The sequence below is a fragment of the Enhydra lutris genome, unplaced genomic scaffold (genome assembly GCF_002288905.1).
Source record: "Enhydra lutris kenyoni isolate GAN:26980312 unplaced genomic scaffold, ASM228890v2 scaffoldscaffold23, whole genome shotgun sequence".
Lineage (NCBI taxonomy): Eukaryota > Metazoa > Chordata > Mammalia > Carnivora > Mustelidae > Enhydra > Enhydra lutris.
This window is the reverse complement of record NW_019154107.1, coordinates 11,811,722-11,824,099: the sequence shown is the minus strand read 5'-3', so window position 1 is coordinate 11,824,099 and position 12,378 is coordinate 11,811,722. Positions and strand designations below refer to the sequence as shown.

At 36.8% G+C, this 12,378-nt stretch overlaps 1 pseudogene; it reads right to left on the bottom strand.

Moving 5' to 3' along the window:
- Positions 1 to 2,843: 2,843 nt before the first annotated feature.
- LOC111150374 lies at positions 2,844 to 3,050 on the bottom strand (annotated as a pseudogene).
- Between the last annotated feature and the right edge of the window lie 9,328 nt (positions 3,051 to 12,378).

Here is a 12,378-nt window from a genome sequence, read left to right as displayed (position 1 = left end):
CCTGAATCCCCCATCACTGATTTCACCCATCCTCCTGCCCACCTCCCCCTCTGGTAACCATCTCTATAGTTAAGAGTCTCTTTCTTGGTTTGCCTCCCTCTCTTTTTTTTTCCCTTTGCTCTTTCTTTTGTTTCTTAAATTTTTTATATTTACTCTTCTTTCTCAAAGTTGTTTCAGCTATTCTACTTCATTTTCCTTTCATACAAATTTTAGAGTCAGTTTGCCTATTTTTACAAAAAAAAATCCTGCTAGAATTTTTATTAGTATTGTTGTAAAATGACTGAGCAATTTGGGGATGATTAAGATCCCTAATTTGTTGTGTCTTCCAGTCCAGGAACACGGTATGTCTTTTCATGTATTGAGGTCTTTTCTGATTACTTTCTCCGTTTTTTGTAATTTTCAAGATACAGATTATTGTATAATCAAGATACAAGTTATATATAATCAAGATATAGATTTTTTTATATATATTTAGTAGTTATAGGGCTATTCAAATTATATAGTTCACATTGGGTGAGTTTTGATGATTTGTGGTTTTCAAGGAATTGGTACATTTCATCTAATTTATTCACAGAGTTGTTCAAAATTTTCTCCCTATCCTTTCCATGTCTGTGGGGTTTTTAGTGATAGCCTTTCATTTCAGATACTGGTAATTCCTATCCTCTCTCTCTGTTTCTCATATATTTACAAATGGTGGCTTTCTTCCTTCATTCCTAATGTTCCAGCTTTCACCCCTTGGTATCACTTCCTTTCTTTACTTTTTGTGTGTGTGTGTTACCTAACTAGAATGAATTTATTTATTCATTTATTTTTAGTGGTACAACACAAATTTATTAGTGGAATAACACAAATGTATTCTGTAACAGTTCTGGAAGTCAGAAGTCCAAAAACAGTCTCACTGGGCTAAAATCAACAGGGCTGATCACAGCAGGTCTGTATCACTTCCTTTCTATCTGAACAATTTGCTTTAGCAGTTATTAAGAGTTTCCTTCATCTAAGAGTGTCTTTATTTCACCTGTATTCTGGAAGGATACTTTCTCTGAATAAATAATTCTGAATTGGTAGTTTTCTTCCAGCATTTAAAAAAGGTTCTACCCCTTTTTTTTCTGGCCACCATGGTTATTAATGAGAAACTTCTTTATTTATTTTTATTTCATGTTATTTATATTTATTGAAGTGTAATTAACATAACAGTATTATATTAGTTTCAAGTATACAATATACTTATCCAAGAATTGTATGCATTACTCAGTGATCATCATCGTAAATGTACTCTTAATTCTCTTTATCTTTTTCACCTATCACCCCACCTGTCTCCTCTCTGGCAACCACACTTGTTCCTTGTTCTCTCTATTTAAGAGTGGTTGTGTGTGTGTGTGTGTGTGTGTGTGTGTGTGTGTGTGTGTGTTTCTTTGCACATTTGTTTCTTAAATTTCACATATGAGTGAAATCATATGGTCCTTATCTTTCTCTGTTTGACTTACTTCACTTAATATTAGACCTTCTAAGTTCATACATGTTGTTGTAAATGGCAAGATTTCATTCTTTCTTATGGCTGAGTAATAGTCTATTGCATAAATATGTACATCTTCTTTATCCATTCATCTATGGATGGATATGCACTGCTTCCATATCTTGGCTATTGTAAATCCTGCCACAATAAACATAGGGATGCACATATCTCTTTGAATTAGTGTTTTTGATTCTTTTTAGGTAGATACCCAGTAGTGGAATTACTGGATCACACAATAATTTTATTTTCACTTTTAAGGAACATCCATACTTTTTTCCACAGTGGCTGCACCAATTAGCATTCCCACCAACAGCGCATAAGGGTTTCCTTTTTCTACACATCCTTGCCAAAACTTGTACTTTCTTATCTTCTTGATTCTAGCTATTCTGACATGTGTAAGGTGATATTTCATTGTAGTTCTGATTTGCCTTTCCCTGATAGAGAAATCCATTGTCATTTAAATAATCATTCTACTATAGGCAATGCCTCATTTTTCTCTGGCTGCTTTCAAGATTTTGTTTGTCTTTGGTTTTGAGCTGTTTAATTTTTGATTATAATGTTTCTACACTTGAATTTTTGAGTTTTATCCTGTTCAGGGTATATGCAGTTTCTTGAATTTGTAGGTCTTTTGTAGGACTGGGGAAGTTTTAAACTATTATTTCTTCAAGTATATTTCAACACCATATTCTTCTTTTAGAATTCCAATGACATGAATGTTAGAAATTTTATTGTAAACTCACAGGTCCATTTGGATCAATTATTTTACTCTTTTTTTCCTACACATTGCTCCGACTTGATAATTTCTATTAATATATCTTCAAGTTCACTAAATCTTTCCCCTCTCACCTCCATTCTGCTACTGAGTCTATCAAGTAAGTTTTTTTAAATTTCAGCTGTGTTTTTCAGTCCTAAATTTCCATTTTGTTCTTCTTTACATACTCCATATGTACTTTACATACTCTATATCTTTGCAAATACTTCTAACATGCATTTCAAATGTATGCTTGGTCTTCCTAGCAATTTTATTACAGCTATTTAAAGTCTGTCAGAAAATTCCATTACATGTGTCATCTTGCTGGCACCTGTTCAATGTCTTTTTCCATGTGAGTTGAGATTGTTGGGGTACTTCATATGTTGAGTAATTTTGGATTGTTTCTTGGACATTTTGAATATTATATTATGAGACTGGATCTTGTTTAAAATCTATAAAGGGTGTTGATTTTTTAGTAGGTACTTGAATGGGCTAAGAATTTTTTTCTAGGTTCACAATTTGTTGTATAAATTGAGTATCACATGATGAGCTAGCATTAGCTTCTCCAGACGTGAGAACTTAACAGATAAGGTACAGTTTCAAATTCATTGATGTTCCTCTCACAGCTGGTGTTTTTTCTGACCTTAACTTGAAGTATAAGAACACCAAAGCAATGCCTCTGTACGTGTCCAGTACACAATGCATCCTGTCTGTGAGAATATAAGAGTTAAAATATTTTCTGATACCAGTGAAATGGAATTTGGCATTAGTTTCTAGACCTGCCATGATTTCGATCTTGCAAAAGAAACCAGTTCTGCTGTTGTGTCCTTCGATGTATGCAGCTACCCCTCCTGGGCTAGGATATTTTTGTGATAGCATATACTTGACCTCATTTGATTCAGGCTGCAAGTTTCAACCTACCTTCTGTGGGCTGTGGTACCAAAGTCAGGGCAATTGTTGAAGGCTTTGCAAGTAATTTAGAACTGTCCCTCAAGGGCACCACCCAGTGGTTAGTTCGGGACCTGGGTGGAGGTCTATCTGTTAGGTTTAGTCCATTAGACCTTTGGTACCTACCTAACACCAGATCTATGTATGCCCAGGAGGAGGGTAAACCTCGGAGTTCAAAAACAACTTTCTCAGGTCTTTTTACCGAGTTCCTCCCTCTGTACTATGTCCCTAGGACTCTTTGGTTCCCTAGGGCTCCAGACAGGAGTCAGTTTTAATAATTATACCAGGACAGCAGGCATAAACTGGGACTATCTCAGTAAACTGAGCCATAAGGTTACTCTATTAGTAAAGAACAAGGGAATGGGAAGCAACAATGCTACACTATGGCTAACAGGGAGAAAAGACTTCCAAATGTAACACAGCAAAAATTTCTATTGCGTTAATAGTATGGGATCATGAATTACAGCCAAACATCCTGGGACATAACTAAAGTGTTCAGACCAATATGACATTCAGAAAGGGGAGGATGCTAAGGAAGTAAAAAACATTGCTGAAGCCCAGGGCAGAAAAAACAACTAGAAAGGGGTGCAAATAGAGAGATGAAAAAAGGCTGGTTTTCTCCTGACACATTCAGAGTTAGGGTAGATTTACTGTGAAGATAATGAAATGTCAGTTTTAGGGCTTCTCAACTTATAGGCCCCTCCCAAACCCTATTGCAATTTTTGTGCATATAATTTTGTTTTCTGTGTCTTAAAGAACCCCAACCCCACCCCATATTTTAAAAGTTTTAGGTGTGAAAAACCCTGGATTTCTCCTGACCCAGTAGCAGTTTCTCACTGAATAATGTATAGGTATGTCTTCCACCTTCACACTCTTCCTTTCAAAATTTACTCTATTCTCAGCTCTAAATACAAATTATACATCCAGACAATAAGGCGATATACAGGTGATTGCTGGTTCCTATCCAGAGTGAAAAGGCCACAATGATTGTCATTAAAGTTTATTCTAAAACGCAATTTGTTAATGTATAACTGTTTGAAGTTGTCTTTCATGATTCTTTGTATTTCTGTGATATCAGTTGTTAAGTCTCCTCCTTCATTTCTAATTTTATTTATTTGGGCACTTTCTTTTTCCTCATGGGTCCTGCTAAAACTTTATCAATTTTGTTCATCTTTTCAAATAACTAGTTCTTAGTTTATCTTTTCTATTAATTTTTGTCTCTACTTTATTTCTGCTCAAGTTTTTATTATTTCCTTCCTTCTACTAATTTTGGACTTTGTTTCTTTTTCTTTTTCTAGTATCTTTAGGTATAAGGTTAGATTGCTTACTTGAGGTTTTTCTTATACCTTACAGTAGGCCTATATCACTATGAACTTCTTAGAACTACTTTTGCTGTACCTCATAGATTTTGAAGAATTGTGTTTTTATTTTCATTTATCTAAGCTATCCTTTTACTTCCACTTTGATTTCTTTGTTGACCAGTAGCATGTTGTTTAGTCTCCATGTATTTGTGTTTTCTCTGGCTTTTTCTTATAATCAATTTTTTGTTTGATATCATTGTGTTCAGAAAAGATGCTTGATAGGATTTCACTCTTCTTTAATTTGTTGATATTTGGTTTTTGGCCTGATGTATGATCTATCCTAGAGAATGTACATGTGCACTTAAGAGGAATGTGTATTCTGCTGCTTCTGGACAGAATGTTCTGTATATATCTTTTAAGTCCATCTGATCTACTGTGTTGTTCAAGGCCAATGTTTCTTTGTTCATTTTCTGTCTGGATGATCCATCCACTGATGTAAGTTGGGTGTTAAATTCTACTATTATTATTGTATTATTGTCAATTCTCCCTTTGAGTCTGTTAATATTTGCTTTATACATGTAGGTGTTCCTACATTGGGTACATAAATATTTACAAGTGTTATATCTTCTTGGTAGAATGATCCCTTTATCATTATATAATGCCCTTGTCTGTCTCTTGTTACAAACTTGAACAATTATATGCCAAAAAATTGGACAACCTAGAAGAAATGCATAAATTCCTAGAAACATATGATTTTCCAAGACTAGATAAGGAAAAGATAGAGAACAGATTGATTACTAGTAATCATACTGAAGTATTAATCAAAAAAGTCCCAACAAACAAAAATCCATGACCAGAAAGCTCTGCAGTGAATTCTACGAAACATTTAAAAAAGAGTTAAAACCTAACCTTCTACCCCAATTTCAAAAAATTAAAGAGGAAAAAATGCTTCCAAGTTCATTCTGTGAAACCAGCATTACCCTGATACCTAAACCAGACAGAGATATTACCAAAAAACAAAAACAGAATTACAGGCCACTACCCCTGATTAAGATAGATGCAAAAATCCTGAACAAAATATTAGCAACCTGAATTCAATAATACATCAGAAGGATCATATACCAAGAAGAAGGAGGAGGAGGAAGAGGAGGGGGGAGGGAGAGGGAAGCAGGGGAAGGGGGAGGAGGAAGAGGAGGAGGAGGGGGAGGAGCATACACCATGATCAAGTGGATTAACTCCAGGGATGCAGGGGTACAACCTCCACATATGAATCAATGTGATACACTAAATTAACAAAATGAAGAATAAAATCATACGAACACCTCAATAAATGCAGAAAAAACATTTGACAAAATTCAACATCAATTTATGATTAAAAACTGAACAAAGTGGGTATAGAGAAAACATATCTTAACATAATAAAGACCATATGTGACAAGCCCTCAGCTAACATCATACTCAATAGTGACAAGGTGTAAGCTTTTCCTCTAAGATCAAAAACAAGACATGGATGTTCACTTTTGTCCAGCTAGGAAGTCCTGGCCACAGGAATTAGGCAAGAAAAAGAAACAAAATGCATCCAAATTGGAAAGGAAGAAGTAAAATTGTCACTATTCACAGATAACATGATACTATATTAGTAATCAGATTACTAATATAGTAATTACTAATATAGTAATTGTATTACTATATATAGAAACCCTTAAAGACTCCTCCCCCAAAACTAATAGAACTAATTAAAGAATTCAGTAAAGTTGCAGGATACAAAATTGATATACAGAAAACTGTTGCATTTCTACACACTAATAATGAACTAGCAAAAAGAAAAATAAAGAAAACAATTCTATTTATAATTGCATCCGAAAAGTACCTAGGGAAAAAAAAAAAACCAAGGAAGTGAAAGACTTGTTTTCTGAAAACGACAAGACTTTGATGAAAGAAACTGAAGATGACACAAACAAATGAAAAGATATTCCATGCTCATGGATTGGAAGACTTAATACTGTTTAAATGTCCATATTATGTAAAGCCATATACAGATTCAATGCAATCCCGGTCAAAATACCAAGAGCATTTTTCACAGAACTGGCAGAAATAATCCTAATATTTGTATTCAACCATGAAAGACCCCAAATAACCAAAGCAATCTTGAGAAAGAACAAATCTGAAGGTACACACTCCTAGATTTTAAACTGTCCTACAAAGCTACAGTAATCAAAACATTATAGTACCAGCACAAAATAGACACAAATATAAGAGAACAGGAGAGAGAGCCCAGAAATAAACTCATATTTATATGGTCCATTAATCTAAGACAAAAAAGGGTAAGAATACACAATAGGGAAAAGACAGTCTCCTCAATCAATGGTGTTGGGATAACTGGACAGCTTCATACCAAAGAATGAAATTGGGCCACTTTCTTATACCATACACAAAAATAAACTCAAAATGGATTATAGACTGGCATGTGAGATCTGAAACCATAAAAATTCTGGAAGAGAGTACAGACAGTAATTTTCCTAGCATCAGTCTTACCAGCATTTTTCTACATATGTCTCCTGAGGGAAGGGGAGTGGGAAGCAAAAAATAAGCATTGGGACTACATCAAACTAAAAAGCTTTTGCACAGTGATGGAGACCACCAACAAAATAAAAAGGCAACGTACTGAATGGGAGAAGATAATCTCAAATGATACATCCTGTAAAAGGTAACCATCCAGAATATATAATGAACTCATAAAACTCCACATAAAAAACACACACAATCTGATTTTAAAGTGGGGGGGGGCATAAGACATGAACAGACATTTCTCCAAAGAATACATACAGATGGCCCACAGACATATGAAAAGATGTTCAACATCACTCATCATTAGGGAAATATAAGTCAAAACCACAATGAGTTATCACCTAGTGGTGCCTGGATGGTTCAGTTGGTTAAGTGTCTGCCTTCAGCTCTGGTCATGATCCTGGGGTCCTGGGACTGGTCCCTGTGTTGCACTCCCTGCTCAGCTGGGAGTCTGCTTCTCCCTCTCTCTCAGCTGCTTCCCTTGCTTATGCTCTCTCCCTCTCTCTCAAATAAATTAAGAAAATCTTAAAAAAAAACAATGAGTTATTACCTCACACATGTTGAAATGGCTATAATTAATAACACAGGAAATAACAAGTGTTAGCAAGGATGTGGAGAAAAGGGAACCTTCATACACTGTTGGTGGGAATGCAAACTGGTGCAGCCACTCTGGAAAACAGTATGGAGGTTTCTCAAAAATTTAAAAATAGAACTACCTTATGACCCAGCAGTTGAACTACTATTTATTTATCCAAAAGATAAAAAAATGCTGATTCAAAGGGGCACATGCGCCCAATGTTTATAGCACCACTATCAACAATAGCCAAATTGCAGAACAAGCCCAGATGTCCATCAACTGATGAATAGATAAATAAGAACTGGTATGTGTATGTATATGTGTGTATATATATGTGAATATCACTCAGCTATCAAAAAGAATAAAACCTTGTCATTTGCAATGACATGGATGGAGCTAGAGAGTATTATACTGAGTGAAATAAGTCAGAGAAAGACAAATACCATAATGACTTCATTCATGTGGAATTTAAGAAATGAAACAGATGAACACGGGGGGAAAGAGGGGCAAACCATAAAACAGTCTCTTAACTATAGAGAACAAATTGAGGGTTGATGGATGGAGGTGGGGGATGGGCTAGATGGGTGATAAGGATTAAGGAGGGCACTTGTGATGAGCACCAGGTGTTGTATATAAGTGATGAATCACTGAATTCTACTCCTGAAACAAATATTACCCTGTATGTTAACTAAATGGAATTTAAATAAAAACTTCAAAAAGACACAGAGAGGTTGAATGGATTAAAAAAACAACCCTAATTTTCTTTCCACGACACATACTCTTCCACCATACCAGGCATGAAGATTCCCTCAGAAGGTGTTACCTGTTAACTGTACCAGGTCAAAAGTGTGGGATATGACAAGAGCCATGGAACAAGCAGGAAAAGAATAGTGTGTAGGAGAGAGAGAAGAAATGTTCAGAAAGGAAGTATATGACACAGGAGAATATAAAATCCTGGAAGTAAGATACATTCCATAAGGAGGGAATGTCCACTGGGTTTTTCATCTAGGAGCGCACTGGACATCTTTCCCACAAGCATGTTCAGTAGAGTGGTAGAGGTGGTAACTAGGTGGTGACGGCTTGGAAAGTTCTAGGTAGAATTTGAGGTGTTTATGGTACATACAGAAGAAGGCTGAAAAAAAATGCAATTTAGGACATGATGCTTGGGTGGGGATGTAAAGACTTCGGAATTAACAATAGGCAAGAATTGACTCATGGAAAGTACATGAGTTTAGAAGAATGTCAACACAGGTTATTGCAATGAAAAACAATGTTTAAGGTAAGAGTGCAAGGAGAGAATCCTGTGAAAGAGAAGAACGCAGAGTGGCCAAAGGGGCAAGGCAGTGATGGGACTCCATGGTGGAGAAGAGGTGTCAAGGGGAGATTGAATGAAATTGTTAAATGCTATAGGGCGAACATCAAACAATTCGTGAAACATTTATTTAGTTTTAGCAACAGGAAGGTCACTGAGAACCCCTGTAATAGCAGTTTCGGTAAAGAAGACTGTCCAAAGTCCACCTGTAATATATTGAAGGAGTGAATTCACTGAGTGTAGACTACTCTTTTAACTCATTTTGCAGTCAAGGGAAGGAGAAAGCATAATATTGCCTTGAGGAAAATTTAAGACCAAAGAAGAGATTGATTGTTTTTTGTCTGTTTGTTTTAAAGACGTAAGATACAAACAGCCTTTTAGAAATCTAAGTAATTGGAGGGAGATGAAAATTAACGAGGTAAGCTTGCTTAAAAAAAAAAAAAAGGTCCAGACTCCATAGCACAAGGGCTCAGACTGGATGGGGGAAGGAGAGAAACATTTCCCAAACTGAAGCTGGGGGGAAGAGGTCCCGCTGAGAGAGTTGCAGGGTAAGAGGCTACATGTGTTGAGGAAGTTGTAAAAGACCCTACTTTTTGGGTTCGGCGTCTTCTGTGGCAGTAGGAGGAGCAGGTAGGAAGAGGTGGGTTCTGTCTGGTCAACTTGCTTCAATTTCTTGACAGCAAGTGTTCCACACCATGTAATTTCACATTTCCAAAAAATCTGAACTAAAGCTTCACTCAGCTCTCCCAGAAAAGAGAAATATAACAGATTCTTATTACATAATAGGAAAGAATGATAAAAAATAAGTCAGGAGAAACAAACCTTTCTTTAGCTGTGAACTTGGGAGGAACTGAGCTGTCTTGAGCCTCGAGTCTTCCTGTGGCTCAGGATGGGGCACGGGACTATGACGAACACCTTCAGGCTGGCAGGCTACTGACATCAGAAATGCCTGCCAACAAAGCTCTAACCTTAGAACCGAAGTTCAGAGATCGGTCAAGGCTGGGGAAGCTTGGCAGAAAGAGAGGACTTGGGTGCTGGGAATGCTATCAAGGCAGCAGGAAGCAGTTACCATAGCGGTTGAATTAGAAAGATAATTTTTTCCAGGAAAAAGCAAAAACCCAGTTACGGGGACCAAGCCAGAATTAGAACTAATGACTGAATGCTGAATATTAAAGTAGAACTTATTAAATACTTTATGACTATAACCCAGTCATTCTCGAACATGACTGCACCTTGGAATCATCCAGGGAGCTTTAAAAACCACTGAAGCCTGGATGTCACGCCTAGAGAGTCTGATCTAATTGGCCTGGGGAGAGGCCTAGACATCAGGATTTTTATAAGCCTCCTCAGATAATTCTAATGGGTAGCAAAACTGAGAACCATGACTCAAACCAGAATCTGTCCCAGAGGTGGAAATGAGACTGGAGAGAATCAGAGATGTTTTAATGTCCCTATAATTCTGAACTGACTGGACAAAAATTGATTTCATAATTTCTCTGCACCCCTCCCCCCACAGCTGTGTATTGTCCAGCTTGTGATGAATCTCCTAATGATTCAATCTCAAAAAAAGTTAAGTTACCTACTTTTAATAGAAAGTTTCTAACTTCCTATTACATCTCAACCCCCTCTCTATCATATGACCTCAGAAATGATCATTTAATACATTTTCTTGAAACCTTACCCAGAACATTTCTTCTCTCTATTCCCACCGTGACCCACTCTACCTACACCACAGATAATTCAAAACCTGATAAACTACTGCACAGATTATATCTATAGTTTCACATCTGGTTGCCCTGCCTTCCGGTATTTATCCTCCAAGCAATTCTATATACATCTTCATGATACACCTGCCTTCACTCAGTTTCTCGGCTGGCCTCAAGAGTTTCATCAACTACTGAAAAATCCTCATCTTGGCACTCAAGGCCTTCACAGTAGACTCTTTTGATGTCCCTTCCCATACACTCAACTTGCCTGAGCTCACTTGAAACTGCACATGGAGACAGTTTGCAACCTGTCGTCATATTTTCATCTTGAGCTTCTGTGTTTCTCCTTCCTTGTCTGAGGGATTTCCCCAGCACTTGGGAGTTTGACTAGCTGCCTGCGGTAGCAACCTAGAAGTGTGGTCATGTTGTAACCCATATTTTTCAACTCTCAACCAGTAGGAAAAGAGACTTCAAAGATAAATACCCTGGCTTCCTCCTCTGCCAGTGGAATAATTCTGCACTATGTTCCACATGGTTTCACAGGAAATTCCCCAAAGGGATTGGGCCCCAGCTGCCCTCAGAGGTAACTCACTCTTCAGTGAAAGATTTTTTTGGAGTGGGGTGGTGCTTTTCTCCCTTCACCATCTCACTTCCTCATTTACTCTTCTTGAGAATAATTCCCAAATATAAACAACCTACATTCATCCAAATCCTTTGCTCAGAAGCAGCTTTGAGGGGACTCCAAATCAAAACTGCCTCTCACTATAGCTGACCCAAATTAACCTTAAAACTTCTCCACACTAACCTGGAAAACTTGAAGTTCCCAGAGGATTTTCTCATGTCCATCTAGTATCACCCCATTCCCTTCCTTAGGAAACCCTTGCTGTCCATTGAAAGCCTCCATGAAATTACCTCCAGTGTTCCCACAACCAAAGAGATCTCTGAATGCCTGAGCTCTCACAGCCCTTTGAATGTTCCTCTCTTATTGAGCACACCCCTGGGAAACTGTCTAATCTCCTATACACACACACACACACACACACACACACATCATACATGGAATCCTAAAACAAATGTGCTGTTCAAACTATGGCTATAGACTCAATTCACAACAAAGCTTTTCCCCACTGCCTAAATAAACAGGTTTGAAGGAAAAAAGGGTTTTTTTTAAAGTAAAACAAAAGAAATACAAACTATTACCTAATGTTCTATAGCTCACAGACCCAGCTTCTCAAAAGAGACAAAATAACAAAGGATACCATTATTACCAATAGACTTCATTGTGTTGAGGAATACTTGATGTTCCCAAAATAAATGCCAAGTCACAGGCTGAATAGAGTCATTGTGACTGTAATGGTTAATATGCTAACTAATAAGGATGAATGTCATTATTATGATTCTACATTTTTATAGATATTTATATATTTAATCAACTTTAGATAACTGGTGGAAAAACAAAACACGACTAAGGCATGATTTTAAGGCATTCAATAAAGGATAGGCCATTATTTCACTAAAACTATGTGGGAGCTCACTTTTTTTAATTGAAAAAAAAGAGCATGGTTTTGTGTCTCGAGATTGATTATCCCTTAGCCTTTGGGAAAGCATTAAAATGACATACACACTTCCAGGTACAGTTAAGATCAACATTTCTCTCTTTCTCGTCTCATAATATACTCAATCTTTTATGGAGTGCTCTCAA